Here is a 22808-nt window from a genome sequence, read left to right as displayed (position 1 = left end):
TAGCTTATAAAAATAACTGGGCCTATGCAATTCAAAAAGACTTTTCTGAGGTGTTTAACTTGGTATTGCAGGATGTAATATTAGCACTATGGAAGCTTAATAAAGCATGTGTGAAACAAGGATTAAGAACTGTTAAAAATGCTTTATCTGAGCATAATTTGACAACGAATCATCATCACTAAATGGTGGGGGGAGGGGAGGGCTTCTGGTAAGCATGCACCGATATCGCTCCAAGGCCAAAAGTTATTCAGCAGCGATCCAGAAGCTCCATTAGACCATGGCTGATAACATCTGTAGCTGACAGAAGGATCGACGATGTGTTAAATGAGGACAAGGCAGCCATACGAGATGTAGTGCTTGGTCAGCTGGTCCGACGCTTTTGAATACAGCCAAAGAGAGAGTTAAACTTTCAGGAAGAAGAAATAAAAATGGCTGCACTTACTGGGTGCCGTTTTTCCTTCAAATAATTTCGAGGCCAAACAAGAGTCAGGAAACCTCAGTGTCCTGTTGTCATTAAAAAAGGCTACCGAGATTTTGGATGGATACACAGGGAAATTGTGACATGGAGGTGGGAAGCGATCTTCCTTCCTAGGGCAGCGCTGGGACGGCCGTGCGCCCGCCTTGCGCAGCCTCAGTGTCCGTGCGTTACAGGGGCTGCGGGAAAACGGAGCAAGATACAGAAAACCCTGTGAAAGTGGGCCAAGGACTAGAGAAAACACCTAATGGGGAGAGAGAGATCTAAAAAGCATGATTTGTCTAGCTTATCAAAAAGACTGAACGGTCTTGATTACAGTGAATAAATATCTTCAGAGGGAGAAAAGAGCTCTTTAATCTAGGGGAAAAGGATGAATGGTTGAAAGCTGAAACGAGACAGATCTGAAGAGGAAATTAGGCAAAACACGTTAACAGCAAGGGTTGGAAACAAACTGCTGAGGGAAGGAGAGGAGCCCGCGGTGCTTGATGAAGATGCCGTGACGCTTTTCGGAGAAAGGTATTTTTCCTGCGCATGTACTGGGCCTTCGCCCACCCCGATGCAGGCACCACTGGCTGGGATTTTAAAAGCAATGACAAAAAGGGTTGCCTCGTCCAGCTGCAGACCCCGTGGCTGTCTGCAAGCCTCTGGGGACACCAGCATTTGCACACCGGTGCGGGGCTCGTGGGGGACCTGCCCTCCCCTCTCCCCTTTCCTTGAGACACCCGGGCTGGACCCAGCCCAGGGTTTACCCCCAAAATCCCGGCTGGCCCTGTCCCGGCTCCGTCTCTTCGGCAGCTGGGTCCCCGCAGCCCTTACCAGCCACGCTGCGCTGGGTCTGCGTCTTTGCATCCAACAAATGTTTTCCCATATAATTATAACATTTTCAGTCTGCACAGGATTGAACTCAACAGAGTGAAAAGGCTCAAAATAAAGTGGCTATGATGTCGGCTGCGGCAAGATAATAATCCCCACCTTCTTTGAGACTGTGTCTATTTTTGATACTTTGAAGTTGTCAGTCTCATCGCAAAATGCTGGCAAAAATTAACTCCCACACTTGGCTTTGCAACAGGAAGGTGACAGCATCATGGAATGATGTTCCAGGGCATAATAAATTTATCTTTGAGAAAATGCATCTATTTAGTAAGAGGACAACTGGGCTGGAAATAACCAGGGAATTCTAATATCCTACCATGATGCTTCTAGACTTTTTCAGGATGGCAAGTCCTTTATTCAGAGTTAAAATTTTTTAATCAAAATCTCCATACACTTACTATAGGAGCAAGAGCAGAAATCTGAATAATGTTAGCAATGGTGAGTGGGTGCTGCAGTCCTTGGAAAAGGACAGAAGTAGAGAAGGGTAAGGACAACAAAACTAATGATTCAATGATGTGTTTTCAAAAGGATGGCGAAAGAGTTATTTGATTGAAAATTAAAAGACTTAATTGCAGTCGCCGGAGTGAGCCTCCACCAGTGTGACCCTGGTGTAATGCACTGACTCTTCCTAAATCATCCTAATTAACACAGTCAGAAGTGAGGGGGACATTAAACACAAACTCTATTTTTGCAGGCATTTAAATCCATAACGTTCTAGCTGGTATAGAAGAACATTTAAATCAGTTGCTTTAACAACAATTAAACAAAACCTTGCTAATTTCTAGTCTAAAGAAATCAGTAGAAAGATCAGGATAAAATATCTGGAATCGCCAAAGAGAAACAGAGAAGCGAAAATCATTGACAAATCAAAAAAAAAAAAAAAGCCACGTTTCTCACAGCGAAGAGCTTTCTAGGGCAGCTACTCCACAACACCACAGAGCAAAGCAAAACTGATGAAGACATTAATCAAGGTACAAGTGAAAAGAAAATGAGATGCTTCAGGACACAGAGATGACAGGAAGTGTATCTGTAGCAATAAAGGATGATGGAAATCATAAGGAGGGAAATAAAACAAAGGCTACATGAGGAAAAGGATACGAGAACTGCAGAACACCTACTCTGACAATATAGTCTCTTGCTATTGCTGAAAGAAGAAATCAATACACTCTGTGTAGCAAGAAAGGCTTATTAAATGATTGACTGCCCAACTGGATATTCCTGTTGGCAAATACATCACTCTATGTGATAGATGGATACCAGGGTCAAAAGGTTGTTCATTGAAGTGATTGGGCTTCCTGAAACTTAGATTTGCAAACAGAAGAGGCAGTGGAACCCCACTAAAGTTACCGCTTTAGGGTTATTTTTTTAGCCAGAAACCAACTGCAGCACAGCAAATTCATTTACTGAGCAGTGAAAAGCCTTCAGTCAGGTGCGAAGGGGGAGGGACCCTTGTCACCCAAGTCCATGGTACGCTGGATCTGAGCGCCAAGCCACAGTGCTTGACCTGTGAAAACCGATGATAAACTTGCAGCTGAAATCTGCCATGATTCACCAGATATTTTTGTGGCTTGTTCAGTCACCCCTTCCCTAAGCCTGGGAGCCCTCCATGCAGAGGTGATACAAATACAGCAGGATAATACCAGATTTTTTATCATAATCCCTAGCATGTGCAAAGAAATGTCTCAGCACATTATCAGCTAGGGAAGCCCGAGCCCTAGAAGATGACCCTTCATTTGTCATGTATCAGATGATCAATAACGCGCCTTCTCAGAAACCTGGTGTTTGCCCCATTGCCAGGCAGTAAGTTATAGCTTAATTCAGTTTTGGCCCACGCGCTTAAAGAGCTCCCTTTTACATGTAGTCACGCAGGGTCGTCAGACATCTAAATGCACATGAGGCCTCCAACCTCCACCAGACAGCACCCGCTGACGCTCGCTACGGCCCAGCAGCTGGGCTTAGGAGCCGCGGCTCCGAGGTGGAGGTCTCCTCCCCATACCTCGCCCGCTGAGTGCGGCCCCGATTTATCTCCCGCTGCCTGGAAGGGAAGCTGACTGATGTGGTCCTCAGCAAGCACTGCGTTCTCATCTGCCCGATCGTCCTGTTGGCTTTCTTATTGCCAGGTCCCGAGTCTCATGTGCATCAACCCCTTGCTTCCCTATGTCACCTATCCCTCTGCCTTCCCACGACTTTCCCATGGATAAACGGCTGCTCCTCTGCCCCACGGTGTTATGGTCCCCTTTGTGCAATACCCAATTCAGAAGGCAGCTGACCGCTCTAGACCGTTTCCTGGCAATGAGCTGCCTGGTGAGAGCAACAGAGGCAAAAGAAGGGTGACTTTCCAGTGGGAGCGGCGGACCTAAGACTTAGGAAACGTAGTTAATTCATGACTCTGCAGCTGAGCAGGTAATCCTGAGGCAGAAAGAAACTAGAGTCCTGCAGAGCCGAATAACAAATCCGAATCCAGCCTCCTCTCCATTCTGGGGCCTTGTTCTGAGTTTGAGGTCAGGCGATTTTACCCTGAAGGAGCTCAGACAAGCCTCAGTGTACTCGCTGACCCCTCATTGCGCTGACTTGCTCGTCGGTTCCGTGCACAGCGGAACAGAATTCGGTTAACACGTAAAATCTGGAAATTCGGCAGCAATGGAAATGTCACTTTGCACAACATATGACCTCCCCTAGCTTCCCTCCTCCCGTTCATTTCTTTGTCGGTATAACTTACACTAGCAGTAATATGTCCTTGAGTCTAACTAGAGCAAAGCATTTGCATTTTATTAATTACCTCTTGCACTAAATAATGCATCATGCTGATTATCTTCTTGCAGTAGATCATTTCTTTAATTTTTTAAACATGGTTTTTTTTTTTTTTTGGAAACTCCTCAGTAGAGGGGAGACCTATGTGCACTACCTTTCAGGGGCAAGACAAATCCTGGATGCTTGTTTTAGACTGACAGGGAATCAGGCTTCGAGGACAGGCTGTCAGTGTCTGTAAATCCCTGGCTCCCAAAGGCCTTAAGTTTGGCTGCTGTGGGTTTGGATCTACTCAATTTGCCCTTCATGATAAAAATATTTTTCTGCTTTTTTAGAGTTTTAGCTTGGAAAAAGTACAATGATTTTCACTTTCCTAGAATACAAACTGCTATATCAGTTTTATGAACACTTAGGGCTTCACTTCAGTCTGAGGAATGACAGGGGATCAAATGGAGCATTGGCCCCTTGGTTATAATCACCCTTTGGTTATAATTATAACTCTTTGGTTAAAATTTATTCAGAGATGTTTTCTCCTTCCCAAATTAACGTCAAGAAACTTGTTTGCTGCCTGCAAATTGGGTGGAATTTCTATGTCTCAGTGCATTTTTTCCCTCAATGCCAAAAGACTAAAAGAAAACTAAAATGATTATGTAGATTAACAGTAGAATGTATACACAAAGATCACCTTGAAGTGTCTAGATTTTGTGCATATTTCTCTAGATTGTTGTTAGCTTTCGAATGTGAATGGATTAAAAATGATAAATACTATGAACTAAAAGTCAATGTAAATCCTTTTGTCTAAAAAAACTCAAATCGTTGATTTGTAAGCATTCTTTGTTTTCCACCATCAAAAACAATCTTTCTATCCGAAAGGAATATATTTCTGACCTTAAACAGTTGATAATATTCAGATTAGTTATAACTTGGCAAAACTCTCTTTCCAATCCATGGCAAAAATTATTTGCTTTTCTAATGAAAAGTGAAGTTTGATTTCATTTTACATGTGCTCATACAGCATAATTCCCTTGATATTAAATTTATTTGAAAAGAGGAAGTGAAAGTTTTTCTTTTGTTTGTTCTGGAAAAAAATATACTTGGGAAAAACAGAAAGTTGGCAATGGTTATATTAAGGTTGACATGACTTCCAACAGGGAAAAAATGTCTCATCATTTTTTCATTACTTCTGCGTTTTTAGTCTTGTTTAGAAGCAATGCTATATGCAGTCTGCGCACATGCCACACTTGTTGAACCTAGCATAGCACGAACAATGAAAAACAATGAAAAGCAGAAAGGTCAGCAGCGTGGTCTGTTTTCTATGTCAGCCTGTCTAGCTGATGTGTGCACTGTGATTTAATGATCTGCTTGCTCAAGTACCAAATTTCCTCAGGAGCATTCAACCATTTGGAAATTTCTGCAAAAGCTGCACACTGAAAAATCTCATTGTATGCAATGGAGTTGCTGTATATCTTACTTGAGGCAACCTGTTGAAACAAAAAACGAGGATGCAGGCACGAGAAATCTGATCTGGGAAATTGTTTTCCAAATTTAGTTATGCAGCAGAGATGTTATCCATAGGTTATCCAGGTAGCAGAACCTTTCAAACTAATTGTCTACTGTCTGACAGGTTGAATCAGTCAGGGCTGAATACAATCTTCTTAGCTAATAGCTCAAAAATATCACTGAGGTGAAATTTCATTGACATGATGCCAGGGAGGAAGCTGCCTAGCAGAGCACAAGGAGGCTTAACTGTTCAACTCACTGTTTGATATATAATTGCTATATAGAAATGGAATATTTTGTAAATGCCACAATTTAGCCCTTGAAGAAATTGCATTGTGCCACTCAGGAAATGAAAAGGACAGGATGCTGGTTTCAATTAAATCAGTGCAATCCAAAGAAGGTATTGAAGAATTTGGCCCAATCTCATGTCGTCCTTCAGCCTGGTGCGGTCATTGCTACCTACGCGAGGTGAAAGTGTAAAATAAGATAGCGGAGAATGACGTTCTTAACACAGTTTCTTTGTAGCATAAATAGTTTGAGCTATCACGTACAGAATGACAGAGTAATCTAATAGTGGGGGGAAAAGGCGCACTGACACTGATGGATGAGCAGGCTGCCAGAGGGGCTGAGAGCTGCCATGGAGTGGGTGTAAATCCTACAGCTGCAGTGTAGCCAAAGGAGGAATTTGCCCTCCAGGACTGATGACTAAACAGGTTTGCTTATTCAAAGGGCAAATTTTTAAGGAAAGGTCCTCTTCTATGTACTTTAAAAATTAGCTCTGGGAGTTTAGTCTGCGTGAGGAATGCAGGATCGAGCCCTCACTTACAGCTGCAAGGTGTTATGAGCTGCCCTGCTCCTGCTCCCATCCTGGAAAAGAGGCCCGCAGCAAGAGCGACTCCCCAAACTAAATGCTGCATTTTTCATTTGAAAAGTTATCGTTATAAAACCTTCATTTTTCAATTTTCTTTACAGCAGTATGTTATCAAATGTATTTGATGCCTAATTTAACTTGATCTTCATATGTCAATTATGTTTATGAACGTCTTTGTCTTGCAGTGAGGCAGAGGCCAACCATGACATCTTGCTCCCTGGCTTAATTTCCAAATACTTTTCACCTTTGTTTTTCTACATCTGGGTTGACCTGCTAAACCTACCTAACAATTTACAGTTTTCAAAGCCCATTGCCCGTGTTCAGAAGGCTAACTATTTTCTTCAACTCACTGGGAGTCCTGCTGAGGAAAAGACCGAAAAGCGCCAAGGTCAGAAGAAAACGTAGGTTAAACTTTATGCTGTATTGTTATTTAAGCAAACAAAGCTACATTCCAGCAGGAAGGATAAATTTAGACCATATGTTGTGTGTATTTATTGTGGTGAGGTAGAGCTGGAATGAAAATCTTCTTATTTACATTGCCTAAGGGGACTGAACAGGAGCTACACAAGGGGATGCAGAAGAAGATTTACTAGAGGGGTGCTGGAGTGGACAACGACCCAGCAGAGCCAACAGAAAAAGCCCCAGGAGCAGGCACTGCTGCAGCGTGTGAAGTATTTACACAACCTGCCGGAGCAGCCCTTTCAGCTAGGGGTTACGGCTGTGCCAGGGAATGAGAAAGGTCCTGTACTCTAGTGCCGAGGGCGAGAGGCACAGTACGCCTTGCATCCGTTTTTGCGTCCTCCAGCCCAGCCTCCCTCAAAGCCTCAGATGCCCAAAATGACCTCCTGGGTGGATGTCTCACATACACCAGGGAATCTCAAACGGCAACAGACACATAAACGTGGGCACCTGAATTGGGCCCCGCGTACGATGAGCTGACACTGCTCCGTGCTCCCCATTGACCAGCATTGACTACATCTCCACCGACTACACAACAACACTCACGCACATGTGGACACCTACATGTATGTGTCTCGCTCTGGAGCTGAATCGTACCTGAACTGTGCTAGTGGCTGTGTTGTCAATGGCCCTGCTGCAGAAGAGAGATATTGGAGGTGCAAGGCAAAACCAAACGAAGATATGTATACCTTTCAGGTATCTGGTAACGTGACGGCCCCTTGCAACCAAGGATAGACAAGGAAAGCCTGTGGCTTGCCCTCCACCTAGCTAGACTTACAGCAGTGCAGATGCAGTGATATAGCTTCATTCACCAGTATTATCCAGTGTCCTGTTAGGTTAATATGGTCTTTGCTTTAGCCTGTGCTGCTGCATCTCTACTGCTTCATCTTATTGCTGTGCCTGCACCAGCGAGCCTGAAGGTAGCTCAGGTCTTGCTGCATGAAGCGTGACCGCATCTCTGAATCACAGGGGAAATGTAGGGCTGAAGCCACCAGACAGGGCTGAAGAACTGGGCACTGACCTTGGTTCAGATCTCCTGACCCTGTAACTCGGTATTTCTGCTCCAGCCACACAGGGAGACACCCAGAGCGAGCCCCACCGGCTGCGTGAAATGCTAGCCGAGAGAAACAGCTTAACATGCTCCCTGGTGCAGTGTGCTCGAAACCACCCATCAGCAGGGTGCTGTGTCAGGAAATACTGGAGACAGGGAAACCACATTGGGTGCTGAGGTCCCCAGTCTTGCCTGAGCTTGCAGCGGGTGCACCTTAGTCACTGCAAGCAAAATGGATGAATATCTTCTGAAGTTAATTAAAATGAGAAATGAACAGGTTGGGGGGAGGATTTAGGAAAAATGACACAGCTTTTCAACAGAGTAGCCCTGCTGTTCAGGAGAGTAAAAGTATAGCCCAGAATGGAGTGGGAGATACATGCAGGGAGAGACAGATATAGACATTTTAAAATAACCATACAAAATGAATAGAGAATGTAACTGCGAAATGAACTGTAAACAGAACAAATTTACGTGAAACTGAACAAAACCAGGGAAGCTAGACTCACTACCTTTATCTTGTGTGAAGGTTTTATTGTGCCTTCAGGAAAAAAAAAGGAGCTAAAAAGGGTTATAATATCTCATGAAACACACCTGCTGAGCTTATAATGGTTATGCTCCAGGTAGAAGACATTGCTTATCAAAGCCTAAATAACGTTCTCGCTTTCACATGTAAAGAGGAACTGTAAAGTCTGGGAGTGGGATTCCCTCAAGCAGACTAACCTCTGAAAAATACCTACTTATTCATGGCTTGCAAGGTTGGGAACCTACAAGTTATTCTGCATTAACTAAGCTACAGATCTGCTACTCTCTACACAAATCCCATAGGCGTATTAATATCTTTCAGCACTTAGAAATAAAGGAAAATAAAGAAAAAAACAATAAGTTATTGTTTTTATGTTTTGTGTATGCAAGTGATCATAATGAGACTGTTCCTTGGCAAGGTTTGGAATAAATGAGACAGTCAAGTTCCCTTTCACTCTGGAAATGTCCCAGGGCTTAGAATTTCCTCAGGTGAGTTTAGTGCTTGCAGAAAATATTACTCTGACAGCCCTGAAAAATTAAGTCTTTGTTTCTGCAATTTCCCATCAACGGACTGCCAGACGTTCTCTCTACAGTGGGATTTTTCTGTGCTGGAGACTCAGCTCCCCAGCCCGTTGTGAGCAGCAGGAGGAACATCCTCGTCTTCCGCAGACTCTTCTTATTGGAGCGAGGTGGCCGCTGTGCTCCCCGTGCAGGGCACCCAGGTGTTGCGTGGTAGAGAGGACGAGCATGTGCCTGCACGTGCTTATGCCCTGCTGGCGGGTCCGTGTCCTCAGACCCCTTCCCCTAGCAAAGCCAACTGAGCAAATCTGGCACTGGAGCTGTCAGCAGCCCCCAGCTCTGCCAGCTCACCTCTGTCTTCCCTGCCTTCCCCGGCTGTACCAGAGCCCCCCCAGCTATTGGCTTTCTGCCCAGCCCTTTGAGGTGAAACTAAGCTTTCTCACTACCAAGCAGGGAAGAACTGAGAGTCCCCATGCCCAGGATTTGGTGAGATATTTATTTTGGTGTGTGCTGTCTCTATGCCTGAGGTGTGAGGTGCCCGTGTCCACCAGGCCCCTGGAGCAGGCCACGCAGGCCAGTTCCCACATAGGAAATCCAGCAAGTCCACCCGTTGACCGGCTTTTCCTGAGCTAGAGACACTGATGCAAACAAACACATTTTACTGTCCTTCTCTTACTGAGAGGACTTGCTTTATAGGCAGCTCCAGAGGAATCAGCAAGGATTATCTCCCCACAACGTCCTGTTCTATAATTCCCTGCTGTTGATACATGTTCACAACCATCCTGTTTGGCTCCAGTCCCTGACAGACAGGACTGGATTTGACCCAGTGAGTCAGTGGCTTGACTGGCCATGAATGCCATGCCATTACCAGGCTCTCAAGACACAGGCGTCAGATCTTGCTCATAAAACTTTTGCTCCAGAGAAGCCAAACTAGAGAGCGTTGTGAAACGGTGTCCAAGAATACAAAACACAAAATGATTATATTTTAAGATTTACCTGTGATGTTTCAAATTCTTGTCTGTTCTGAAGTAAAACAGTGTCAAAGACTATGGATGGAACTGAACAGAATTTCTCTAATAAGACATAATAGGGTATCGTATTATATATTATGCAGGTTTACCTGCTACCCCTCATTATTTTTTTTGTTACGTCAGTTGCCTGGGTGGGCAAAACATGTTTTAATTGATTCAAATATATTCACATAATTTCTGTAATGGTTTTTAATTATGTAATTAGAGTAAAGATATATAATCATGTAATTAGGCTGTGTAATTACAAAGTGTAATAATATTGTAGTGTAGTTGTACAAATCCTTTTTAAATATGGAGGAAAAAAAACATGCATACAACTCTGAAATCCTAATTTGAGAGTCCCAGAACGTATGTCAATATTCCCTGATATATATATTCCAGTTCTCTTTGCCAGATCATGGACGTTTGAATATAGGAATATATGCCATTATAAAGTTGCTGGGGAGGCACGGAATGTTTTTGCAAATCAGACCCCTTAAATTGCACGGCACCAACATAAAATGTTTGTGTTCATATGGGGCATGCCTGTCTAAAAGCAGTGCTGAGGAATCTTACACTGGTCAGATCCAGCTGTCCTTGAGGTCGATGGCAAAGCTCCCAGTGGCTATGGCAGAATCACCCTCTCTCAGAGGCTGATCACACCCTGTGATAGGTTTTAGGGCTCCACCTACCTCTATGAAATCAGTACTGTATTTTACAGTCTCCCGAGCCCGACACCTCTGGTAAAGTCAGCATTAGTCTTAGGGATGTAAAGAATGGCAGCCTGGGCACTTGGGCTTGCATACCTTTTCGTGACAGGACAACGTGTCTCGAAAAGAAAGAGTTCATTGCTGTTAAGTTTTACCAGCTCCCAAGTGGTTCAGACACTCCGTTCCACAATTTTGAAAAGCATTTCATAATTCACAGAGTTAAACTAAAAAGGGATTAGTAATTAGGAATTACTGACTCTGAAGAGTTCAGGTGAGTGTCTTCAGTGTTCATCTACGTTTCACTCATTTAAAAAGAAAAGATGGTAAACCCCCAAACCACACAGATGTTGCAGATTTGCATACAAGGCAGCCTTCACCCCTAGATGCGGAGACTGCATTGTACCTGTGACTGGTTTTGTACAGAATTAATGAACAGTTTGCAAAATATATCATGTCTTTGATAGTTGATGGACATGCTAATTATGCCTTATGTAGATTTTGCAGGAGCCTGACCCACTTCCATTCACACTTTAAATCTTCCAAAGACATGTTGGCATTGTAGTTAACTACAGTGAATACAGCTTTTAATACTAACAGGTGCAAATACTGAAAGGATCCTGTGTAGTTACTCAAATGAAAATCTAATGTGCGCTTTTAAGCGTACAGAACCATATTTGCTGTTGGCGTACAGCCAGTGTGGCCATGTACATCAGCACAAAGCCCAGGTAAAAGGTAGCACTGTGATGAGGTGTTTTATTTTAGCTTCGGACCATGTAAATGACTGTCTGACACGTGAGCAACAGCAAAAACAGGCTGGTAGGCCTGTTTGTAGAAGACAATTGCAATAGGTCTAAGCTATCTTAAAATCCTACCTTATCCTAATCCTTATTTGACTAAGCTGCTAAACATTAACTTGGATTTGCACACTGGTGCCTGGAGGAAGCCACCGCAGCCCTTTGATAAAAGATGCAGCAAATCTGGAGTTCCTCTAGTCCTTCCCGTGCTGGGGTAGGTCGGAAAAGGTGGGTCACCCGTCTCCGCAGCAGGGACATGAGTTCTGCAGGCAGTGGGAAAACTGCGTGAGGGACTGCCAGGGATTGATAGTGTCCATAAACACACCTGTGCCTGGTCCTTGTCCAAGAAACCAGTCCTCACGGGTAGCACTGAGAAAGCACTCACTGCGCTGTGGATGCTTTCCCCTGGCCTTTGAGGAAGGGAGAGCAGGAAAACTCCAGGGCCGGATGAAAATCCTTCTAAGGGTGCCTCAAAAGGAAATAGCATGGCTGAATAATAACTCCCTTGCCATACGCAATGATGCCTTCAGGATGTGCCAATCTTCCCAAACCTGCTGCCACTAAGAGGAAAGAGGTTGGACTCTCCCTACGTCCACCTCTCCTGCACCTGCAGAGGCCGGTGTCATGCAGTGGCAGTCCAGTTGCCTTGGCAGCCTGCTGGACTTCCCCACCAGCAGATTTGGTCACTGACAGAGTAGGCACCAGTTCACTTTTTGTGCTCCCTGAGGCTCACAAAGAGTGCCAACAAGCAGCAGAGCTGGCACAAAGCAGGTGGCTGGAGTTTGCACCCGCGAGCGGAGGGATGAGGTGAGTAAGAGAGACCTGAACTTCCTTCGTTTGGGAGTAATGAACAGTTAGCTTAACACCTATATGACATAGAGCATTAGTAAGAACATTCAGAAGAGCATCGAAAGCACCCTACTATGGCAAAACAGATTGATTGCTCAGGCATTATACTAATGGAGGCTAAAATGTGTATACAAAAGATAAATAGACTTACAATCTAATATCCTCATTTAAATGCACTTAATAGAACCAAAATCTTACTTTTATGATGCTACTATGCTAGGAAAAAGCTGTGTCTCCTTTTCCCAAAGTGAAAATAATAGTGGTTCAGATGAAAAGACTTATTTCCACACATTGAAAATGATTGATTTCAACCCAATTCATATCTTTTTTTTTTTTTTACTTAAGAAAATATGGACTGAATGATACATATTATTGTACTCTTCCAGACTCTCAAAGCTTGAGTTTTCAAGTGCTGCTAAAATGTTCGTTACGTAGACAGCCTATAATTTCCCTATCTAGGGAAATACATTCTGATGGAATTCTATTAGTGAAAAATGTGTATCTATCTACCAATGGAGAAGCGTAACTACGAAAGGCTGTAAACACCTTTTGATGGATTGGGTAGCATTTTGTTTAGAACATGCCTTAAAATTGTCAATTCATCTCCTTTACTGTGACAGTCTAATAATAACTGAAAGACCTATATGCTGAAGACAGAACTGACTTTTCATGCCTCTGCAGAAGATGATACAGGCAGCACCAAGGGAATGGTAGGTGTTTTTGCACCACAGCATGTTTCAAACTCCAACCCTAATTGATCTACGGGCAGCAATGGCTGCTGCTCATGGAGAAACTCACTTATTTCTCTGCCTGACAAACTGACCTCTCTTTATCTTTGACTGAACGCTTGCTGGAAAGAATGGCATGGAAACCTTTCCACATTCAGTTCAGAGAGCAGGGAAAACTTTTCAGAGTGAATGACTTATTCAGTGAATTTAGCTCCCTATATTCTGGTGGTGATTTCTCTGGTAACAGGGTTTGATTTCTGTATTTTTGCTGTTTGCCACTCAACCTGCTCGTTCTGCTTGTGCTATTCCAATCAGCTCCATCTTCTACTGCTTGCTGTTCATATTTACTTTGTGAGGATGGTTCCTAATTCCCTGTGGTATGTTTTCTTTTTTCCTGATCAAATATCTGAAACTTTTGGAGAAAGCAGACAAACCAAAGGTTTCTAACTACCCAGATGAAGCTACACAGAAAAAAACCTCCATACAGACTCTTGCAACTGTTTCACTGGGCTTTCTCTTCCTTGAAAGTTGCTGACCACTGATTTGAATACTTCAAGCAAGGAAAGATCATCTGAGTGACTGCATGAGTTTTATCTGTATATGTCTTGGCGAACACTTTTCATTGCAGGGCTCAAGCAGCTCAGCCAAAAGAGTTGCTACAGCAGCTAAAGTTTCTCCTGGCAATCACTCAACACACACAGGCAATGATGAACTGCGTCAGTGAGACGCAGAGTTTTTTCCCTTACAGTACAGATTCAGGGGTTGCTGCTTGCATAAGTGAAAAAGCATCAAGCAGAACTGAGCACGGCAGAGCCTGGTCCTGCATTAATGAGAGCACCGTGGCTCAGCCCCAGGTGGATCCTGCCTCGCAGCAGGGGTGGGACAGGAACAGGGAGTGAAGCAGCTCATCAGTGTGATGAACAGGTGCAAGCCTCGTCTCCCTCTGATACCGGCACATCCTGCTTTCCTCACTACATATAGGCACATCTCACCCTACGTATTTACCAGAAAAGTAAAGGCCAGGTTGGGACGTATGGCCACTTTGGGAAGAGTGTCGTGCCTGCGATACAATGTGGCCTCGTATCTCTGAGCTGGCCACAGATGTGCAGCACGAGATTTATGTGGTCCCCTGTTTGGCTCTTCCTTATGTTATTTGAATAAAACAGCTTATTTTCAAGTTTTTTAGTTTGACAGATGTTTCGTGAGAGTTATTTTTAGCAGGCTGTTTTTTACAGTAATATGCACTTTTATCACGTCTTCCGCCTGAGGAACTCCAGCCACTTCAGAAGTGTTAATGCAAAGACCTTGCAGAAAATGCTTGAAACAAGCAAATAGTGCTGGAGCCTCTGCAGGGCAGATGGGGAAACTGAGGCACAGAGCAGTTATGTGCCTTGTCCAAAGTCCTACAGAACTTGGAAACAGTCTCTTGACTCCCTTGTCCTCTGCGCTGGCCTCAAGGTTAGGGCAGATTTCAGTCTTGTGCTGTTTTGGGTGATGAGGAAAAGCACAGTGCTGCTCTGTGTTCATTCTGAACTCAGGCAATTGTAGCAGTTATCCCAGCAATGAACAATTTCTCCCTTTCCTGCACCTAACAGCGTATTTCTTTTGCTTGCAAGGGCTAGACATGGCCCTCGATGGAGCAGGCCAGAGAAAGGCAATGCTGCTAGGAGACATATGGTGTTTCTTCATTATGCAGAATGACACAATTTGGAGGGTCCTGCCTAGCTGCCTGCTTCTGAAGCAGGTGATGCAGCTGTGGCAGAGGGTGAGTTCTCTGCACAAGCCAACAAATCCTGCGCATCAGCAGGGTTTATTAGCTCAGACAGTGCTGCAATAATGCAGCTGCACGCCTTTAAAGACCCGAGCCAGTCTTTCCGCACTGTATTTGCGTGGGTTGTTATAAGCTTAGGGGATCTATGCGCCACGCTCTGTTATGTCATACGCACAAAGACAAAGAAGGACAAAATGCTTCTTTCCAGATGGAACCAGTCTCAGCAACATCACGAGGAGGGAAACAACACATAGAAAGAGACCAAAAAACCAGTTCAAAGTACTTGCACTTGGCACAAGGTGCTGCACAGATATTAGCTGAGTCCTAAAACCAATACAGCCTCGTTAGCTCAGTGCTGTGCTGAAGCGTAGTGTCTCCGGGCTCAGAGCCACGCTGATGCAGCTGTACTCACTGCTTCCAGTTCTGGAAGAAACGTGGTCTTTCAATGCCGAAGTTTCTAAACCCCACTGTATTACAGCAGCACCACTTTTAATGCCACCGCAGTGATCTCCTTCCCTCCCTAAGCTCAGGGAAGGCACAGGTATGCAAGAATATGCTGCCACACATTGAGACGGGACATACCTAACACATTCCTAAAACTGTCTTAGTGTGTGAGGTAATTGCATTAAAAAGTTTCTATTCCATTGGGAATAAGCAACAGGGCTTTCTTCCCATCCTTTTTTCAGATGCTTTGAACCAAGAGTTACAATTTAAACTTAAGGTCATTCTCTAGGTTTAGTCAGCTGAACAGAGCATGACAAGGTTTTTATTTCAGGAGAAGAAAGCTCTCTCCACATTGTCAACGGGTATGTTATTTAGAACAAAGATTGCAGGACTTAATTCTGATCTTGTTTACGCTGCTGCAAGGCTGAAAGAAAACTGAAGTCAGTGGACTTATATTGGTGCAAACAACCACACTGGACCAGATGCTGGTACTGACAGGGTTCAGCACTTTTGAGTGGGACACAGTTCCTAAAGGAAAGAAGCAGTCAAAAGGTTGGTCAGAACAGAGGGTTTCCATGGAGAAGTCCAGACTATTGCAGCTTGTTTCAGGCACAACAGAGATCCGGTGACAGAGGTTTATCCCGGGTTCAGCTGGCGGTGACCCATCCATACCATGTACTGTCTGTGGGAGGCGTTGGACACAACTTCAGCATAAGAGGTGACTGATGCCTTCACAGAACTGCAAGATGCAACGTATCCCCGCCGCTCAGTGCGATGCCTGCTTGGATGAATGCTAACGGCACTTGCTTTTATCCCACATTTTCCTCAGCTGTAAAAAGAGAACTGCTGCATCTTCAAAATGCCGAATCTCCTAGACCAGCTCTTCTTTATCTTTTTCTCTTAAAGGGCTTAAACTGCTTTACAGTGCTGATTGACAGTTTTTGTGAATACAACTCTCTGCTCAGCCACAGAACAGTTACGCTCTGGGCACTGCTTGCACCAGTGTGCTCCAACTTGGTGGCGGCAGAGAGAATAACAGAAAATGACGATAAATTTATCTCTGAGTGTATCCTGTATTTCACCTACTACTTATTAGCAATAGTTAATAGCTATCTTCTGGAAGATAGCAGAAGCCCTCTAGGCATGGCCCATGGCCATTTAGTTTGTTTAACCGTGGTGAACACAATCTCTTCAATCAGTATGGTAGCGTTCTTGTCATGAACCCGGGAGCATAAAGCTTAGCAGCTTTTGGCACATTCAAATTGAAAATTGATTATTTTGTAGGCGCTTGCCTTCAGAAAGCTCTCTTATGGCAGCTGTTGAAATGACAGCATCTCTGAAGATTATCACCTGAGGAGGTCAGTAAGTTGATCCTACTTTGCTATCTCCAGCTAAACAAGAAAACAAAGTCTATGAAGTGCAGGCAGAGATCTTCTCAGCCAGGACTCCAATAGGCAGTGCAGGTTCTCTGGCGTGGTTTGTGAGCTGCCCCCACAGCTAAACACTTAGTGAAAAGTCCTGGCCATGCCCTTGTTGCAAATATTTTTAAGTACAAGAGTTAGGTAAACAACCAATTTTTCAGTTCAGTGGCTGAAGCAAGCACTGGAAAAATAGTTTGGGGCTGAAATGAAACACAATTTTTACAATTTCTTTTGAAAAATGATCTTCCCACTAATTCCTATTGTTTTGTTTTAAGTTAAACCAAAATATCTGACAAATTGTTTTGTGAGTTATATAGGCACTTGGATAATCTTTTTATCTTTATTTTTTAAAATTTTATTTAAATGAGCCTATTGTTGTACGAGCAGCGGGACTAATGAAGCTTGGCGTCCAACAAACGTGCCCTCCTTCTATACTTCTACAGCACAGCGACCCACCTCCTTCGCTGTTTCTCCATGACACCTCCATGGCAATACCCTGTTTCCTCTTACACCCACATACCCTCCATCTACAATACCTGTTCTTCTTATGTCCTCAGATCCTTCAGCTCCCCTCGTGTCTCCTGAGCTTTTCCATATCTCATGCTTCCCACATGCCCCACTGTCCTTCACAGCCTTCTCCCACAGGACCCTTGGTTTCTTCCCAATTTCCCTACCTGTCTATACACATGTATGCATCACATTCATACAGAAATACTTGCAATGTGGATTACTTGCACGGATTTACCTAAGTTTATCTGGTGTGTCAACTGGGCACGAAACAGCAGGCAGTGCAGCACATTTGAAATTTGAGTTTTGAGCCGACTAGTCACCAAGTGGTGGTAAGCACTGCAACTTCTGGCTTCCCCTTACTGCGATCACTAGTAAACTCTACTGCGATCACTCTTTCATCTGGCTACTGATCTTCAGAGCACCTCTAGGAGTTTGATATTTTTAAGACCATTAGCCTTTTGCCAAATCTTGTTGACACTGGACAATGGGTTTAAAAGTTATTAAGGGAAGGGACTGATAAACAGATGGGTGGATAAGCAGTGTAATTTCATAAGGAAATTATTTTGAGAGGAAAATCAGATTTTTTTTCCTTTAAAATATCAAAGTGAAATGTGCCAGCATAAAAATGTTTTTAAAGCTAACGCTAAGCATTAAATTCAAGCACCACCCAAGGTTTTGTTTCTTGAAAAGATGTCTTTTACTTAATATACAGTTTGTCAGAAAGTTTTCCTAATTAAGTTTATCTTGGTCTGAGGTCTAGATGGTATACACAGTGTTACCAGGAATCAATGAGACTGCTGAAAATAAAGCCAGAATTCTGAACTTGTTGATTATCTTCAGATTAAGACTTTGAAAACATTCTTCTATTTCTTTAAGGACAGGAAAATATGCAGATCAGAAATTTCATCCTTGTTACCCTCTCTGAAAGAATGTAAATATAACTCCAGAACTTGAGCATGTTGCAAAACTGAACAGGAAACTGCAGTTCCTTTACTTATGTTATTCAAATGTGTAATACAGTGTGCAAGGGCGTCCGCTGTTTCTATAGCGCCAATGTTGTTTTGCCTGTTGTCTTTTTAAAGGCAACAATACTAATGTTGTCATGGAAGGATGGGAGGATAAATTCTTTCTTTATATGCGAATATAAGTTCAGAACTGGCATCAGATTGTACAAATGGGAGAGCGAAGCACAGAAGGAACTCTATTTTTATCTTAAATACCTCAATATGTTCACTGGGAATTGATATTAAAATTGTCTCTAGAAAATGGCAGACAAAGCAAAATCACAGTTACTGCAGACTAAATTTCTTGGAAACACAGAGAAAGCAGTGTCAGGTACTGAGTTAAATCACTTTACTAATTCTGTAGGATACAAATGCTGAGGTGGAGTGGGAACGCAAAGAGACAGCTGTACGGAAGTACAGGCAGATACAAGCCATCATAAGTTAACCTTTGGCTTTACCACATAGGCCTGCCAAAACGCACCAGCTCTGTCACAGTACATTTGTACGGCACCCATCTCTGTCAGGCATGTGATCTACAAGGACTATCTTATCAGGAGGCAGCAGCAGATGTTCTTCAAATGAGACCTCTAGGTGCTTCACTTCTTGGGTATGTGATATTCGATACTGACAATCTGATTCTCAGAGAGCTGAGTGACATGTTTCAGCCAATTCCTCATGACTTGTACATATTCAGCAATTCTGGAAATAGGTATTAGGTATCTCAAGTTAGGAGTCCAATGATGAAAGCATTCAAAGGAATGTGTATTCTCCATTCATGTCTGAGACTTCCTAGTGAGAGTGTTTGCAAGTACAGGGTTAAGATATATGTATTTTTTTCTATTGGAATCTGTCTGCTACCAGTTGGGCAGAACCTAGCTTTTTTTTACATGCTTCAGCCATCATCCTCCAGATTCAATTCTTAATCAGATTTCATCAAATATGGGCTATACTTACACTGATGATCTAGAAAGGAAAAGTACAAAGTGCCTCAAACTTGTCAAAGCCAGGCAGTTCACACATTCTTTTCTGAGAAAAAAGGTATAAAACATTGACTATACTGGACAGGTGATGAATTGCTGCATCCTTCTCCTTTAAAAAAACAGAATTGGTCAATGCAGAGGGCTTTGATCTGAGTGATAACTATAAAAGCCCATTTATACTTATCATATGATAGCATTCACCTCCTCTTCCCAAGCAGGCTAAGAATGACAATACCGTTTATAATGCTTCTAGTGTCAGAATTTAGAAAGCAATATATATATGAAAAACAGAAACATTCCCTTTTCCTTTTATTTTTGTCTGCTTAAATGATGATATCTTTTCCCTATGATTAAGAAAATATAAATTGCTGAAACACCTAGTCCAGGGATTAGGAAAGTTGAAGGCCTGAAATTTAAGTGAAATAAAGAGATTTGATAAGCAAACGGGATACAAACACAGACTCTATGAAAGGAGAGGGGAGTGAGGCAGAAGAGGAGGGAAGAGAAGAAAAGGAAACCACAGCGGGAGTGAAGCTGTTCTCGATTTGCTGGGACTTATGGCTCAGTATTATTAAAAGATGTACAGAGCTTTATACTTAAAGGCTTGAAAGACCATACTGAAGAAGGCACCCTGTGCAGAGATAAGCATAGCAGCTGAGAGGACGGCACTGTTGCAAGCCCATGCAGTCATAGCCATAGCACATATAATATGGATTTGGGTGGAAAGGGAAGGGATATAAAGAAGCCACTAACACTTTCAGCAGAACCAACAGGACTAAGACTATACTGTCCTGTTTTCCTGCTGGAAGTAACAGCACTGTGGACGTGCCTTCATATTTCTTCACTAAATCAGATAGACTCTTTGCCTAGAAACAGAGAGAATTAGTCCCTTCCAAAGTGGACACCCTACAAGGACCACAGAAACCCAAGCAGTGGCTTTTTGGCTTTGTCCTTGCATTCAGCTCCAGCTTGTCCAGAGGTTCCCCGGCTCTTCTTTCAAAACCAATTTCCACAGTACAGAGGGCAACGGTCAATATCGTCCTATCCCACTGTTTCATGAGACTGACAGTGGGTGAGCACATACGTTTGTAACAATCTGCAAGGAAAAAGTGGAAAAGCACAGAAAAGCAATGAAAGAGCTTCAGCTGGGCTTATGGAAGAAGGTGACACCTTGGCCAATTCTTTGTGATCTTGGGATCAGGCACTTACACGCAACATTATTGTTAAATATGTAATCTTAACAGTTCATGCAATAATCCACAGTACTTAGCATTCCTACAGCTTTTTTATACCTATATTTGGTGTCTGAGTACAACTTTACTACCTCTAACCTGCGAGAGAACTGATTGATAGAGGAGCCTCAGATGCCAGCTGCTTGCTAGTGTTTAAATGATTGATCAGTGTATAAACCTGCTGATTTTCTGGCATCATTGTAAACATACAACTTCTAATCATTTCACAGAGGCCTTTCAGGGATTTATTTAAGATGAGCTTGTCAGTCGTCTTCAGGAAAATAGCAGGGCTGATAGTTACCTGGGAAGATTTATTGTACTTAATAACATGTCATCTTTGCCCATATGGAATAAGAATTAACATCCACAGAGCAGTAGGGAGTTCTGTCGCATTGTTCTGAGACAGAACAATGGAAGGTAGCTTTGCTCTTTAGATAGCTAACGTCTCTGGCTTGGAAGTGCAGAGGCCACGTGCCAGTTAATTCTCAGGTGGTTTTCAGCTATCTTTCGAAATTCAACAATTAGATGCTGCAGGCTAATTCTGAAAGGGCACAGAAATGCAGCCTTAAAGCTGCTACAAATTTTTATTTTCCCAAGGAAAGCTTCTCCACAACCACTTGGCATTGCTTTTTTCTATGCTGCCAAATCCAGCATTCCCATTAAGGATGGAAGTCCTGTGTTTTTGTGGCTGTTCTCCTAAGCATGACACGTCTATACTTTGCCAGCATGACTTTTATACCCAGCTTCCAATTAACCCTTTGACATTGTTTTCTTCTCCCTAACGCCTGAAATACAGTGAATGATTCTTAATACATTTCAGTGTTCTCTAGCAGACCAATGTTTGTCTCTATAAGATATATGATGCCTGATTTTTATTGCTTTATCATCGTTTTATGTGCGAGAGGTCACCCAGTTGTTATTGTCAGTCTTATAACAGTTCTTCAAAGGAAATGTGAAGCTATTTGATGCATATCACACATTAAAACACTGGAAAAATATTGTTTGAATAATAATAAATAAAGGAATAATAGAAATAAATAGGAAAAAAGGAATAATAGAAATATGATTCATGACAACTTAAAATGTGTATGAATTGCTATAATGGACTCCATTTACTCCTATCCACTAAAATTCTCATTGATTTCACAAGAGGGAAAAAACAGTGCATAATTGAGTCCAATATGCTCACTGGAAAAGCTTTGAAGATTTAGGTTCAATAATCTACCTGAAAATAAAAGGAATAGCAGTAAACATTTTCTATAAAATGAGTCCATTTCACCTGTGCCAATCTAGTTTCATTTCTGAATGTGCTCTTTTTGAAGAAATCATAAAATAACTAAACTGTTGTACTCTGAACAGATTCCAGAGGCACCCAAATTAGCAGGCATTTGCATAACACTGCTATTTTTCTCAAATCTTACCTAATATGTACATCTCTTTCACAGCTTATATATCGTTACGGTAGAAATGTAATGAACACAGATAAACTATTGCTGCTGCGTTCAGGAAGCAAGGGAGTATTTACTTCTGTACTTCATTGCCAGTAGCAATGCTGATGGATTTACTCAGTATTTCAAGATGACTGTCCACCTATTAGACCTTACAGTGGGCATTCAGACGCAAAAAATCAGTAGGGTGTATTCATAGTGTAAAGATCTACCTTTATCATCCAGATCATGCCATGTGGAGTGGTAGTTTGTGAAACCCTTGAAAGAGTGGGGAAGAAAAGCAAATAAAGGCACCAAAAAGGCCATAAGTGCATTGAGGTGAAAGAGTACATGAACGACTTTGCAATGATGTCCTCGTGCCAGCTCATTACGATCACGAATTTTTAGGTTTACAACACTAAGGTGAAGGTGCATCATAAAATCAAATGTCTAGTGGTGCTGGAAATATCTCTAGTCAAACTGCATTGCAAGTAAACCTCTGTTTTCAATTTTACCATGTCTATAGAGGACATTCCATACTAAACATTTTTGAAGTAGGTGCATAAAAACATTTCTGACAGCTGGAGTGCTTGCATGCCAAATGCCTGAGCGAGTAAGCATAATAACATAGATCGTGTGCTGTGAGCAAAGCTATTTGTATAATATAAAAACATGAATTAAGAAACAAAACCCTCCAGCTACAAGGGGTATACAAAACCTAACCAGAACGTCTCTGAATAATAATTTCACCTGCTATCTATTGTGTTCCTTTTCAGCGGATGAAGTTAGTACCCACCTATAGCAATCTTGACTGCAATGCTCCTCATCAATATGCTCTTCCACTGCTGTTGTCTGGTATTATATGAGGTAAAACCGTACAGACAAGGCAAAGTCAACAGACTAAGACCTT

The 22808-nt window shown here is 42.7% G+C and overlaps 1 protein-coding gene and 1 long non-coding RNA gene across 5 annotated transcripts in view; one reads left to right on the top strand and one right to left on the bottom strand.

Annotated features, from left to right (window-relative positions):
• LOC104140583 (uncharacterized) overlaps positions 1 to 8815 on the top strand; it is a 115572-nt gene extending 106757 nt beyond the window's left edge. The window contains exons 9-10 of one of the 2 annotated variants that reach the window (XR_011138636.1): positions 6653 to 6868; positions 7013 to 8815. This is a non-coding gene — a long non-coding RNA (uncharacterized lncRNA). The remainder of the gene's footprint in view (positions 1 to 6652; positions 6869 to 7012) is intronic. The other variant, XR_011138649.1, reaches the window with a different exon arrangement.
• The window catches only part of LHFPL3 (LHFPL tetraspan subfamily member 3), a 271552-nt gene that overhangs the window by 50549 nt on the left and 198195 nt on the right, over positions 1 to 22808 (bottom strand). The window lies entirely within an intron of this gene.

This window comes from Struthio camelus, chromosome 1 (genome assembly GCF_040807025.1).
Source record: "Struthio camelus isolate bStrCam1 chromosome 1, bStrCam1.hap1, whole genome shotgun sequence".
In the NCBI taxonomy this organism is placed as follows: Eukaryota; Metazoa; Chordata; class Aves; order Struthioniformes; family Struthionidae; genus Struthio; species Struthio camelus.
This window is presented reverse-complemented; position numbering and strand designations above follow the sequence as displayed.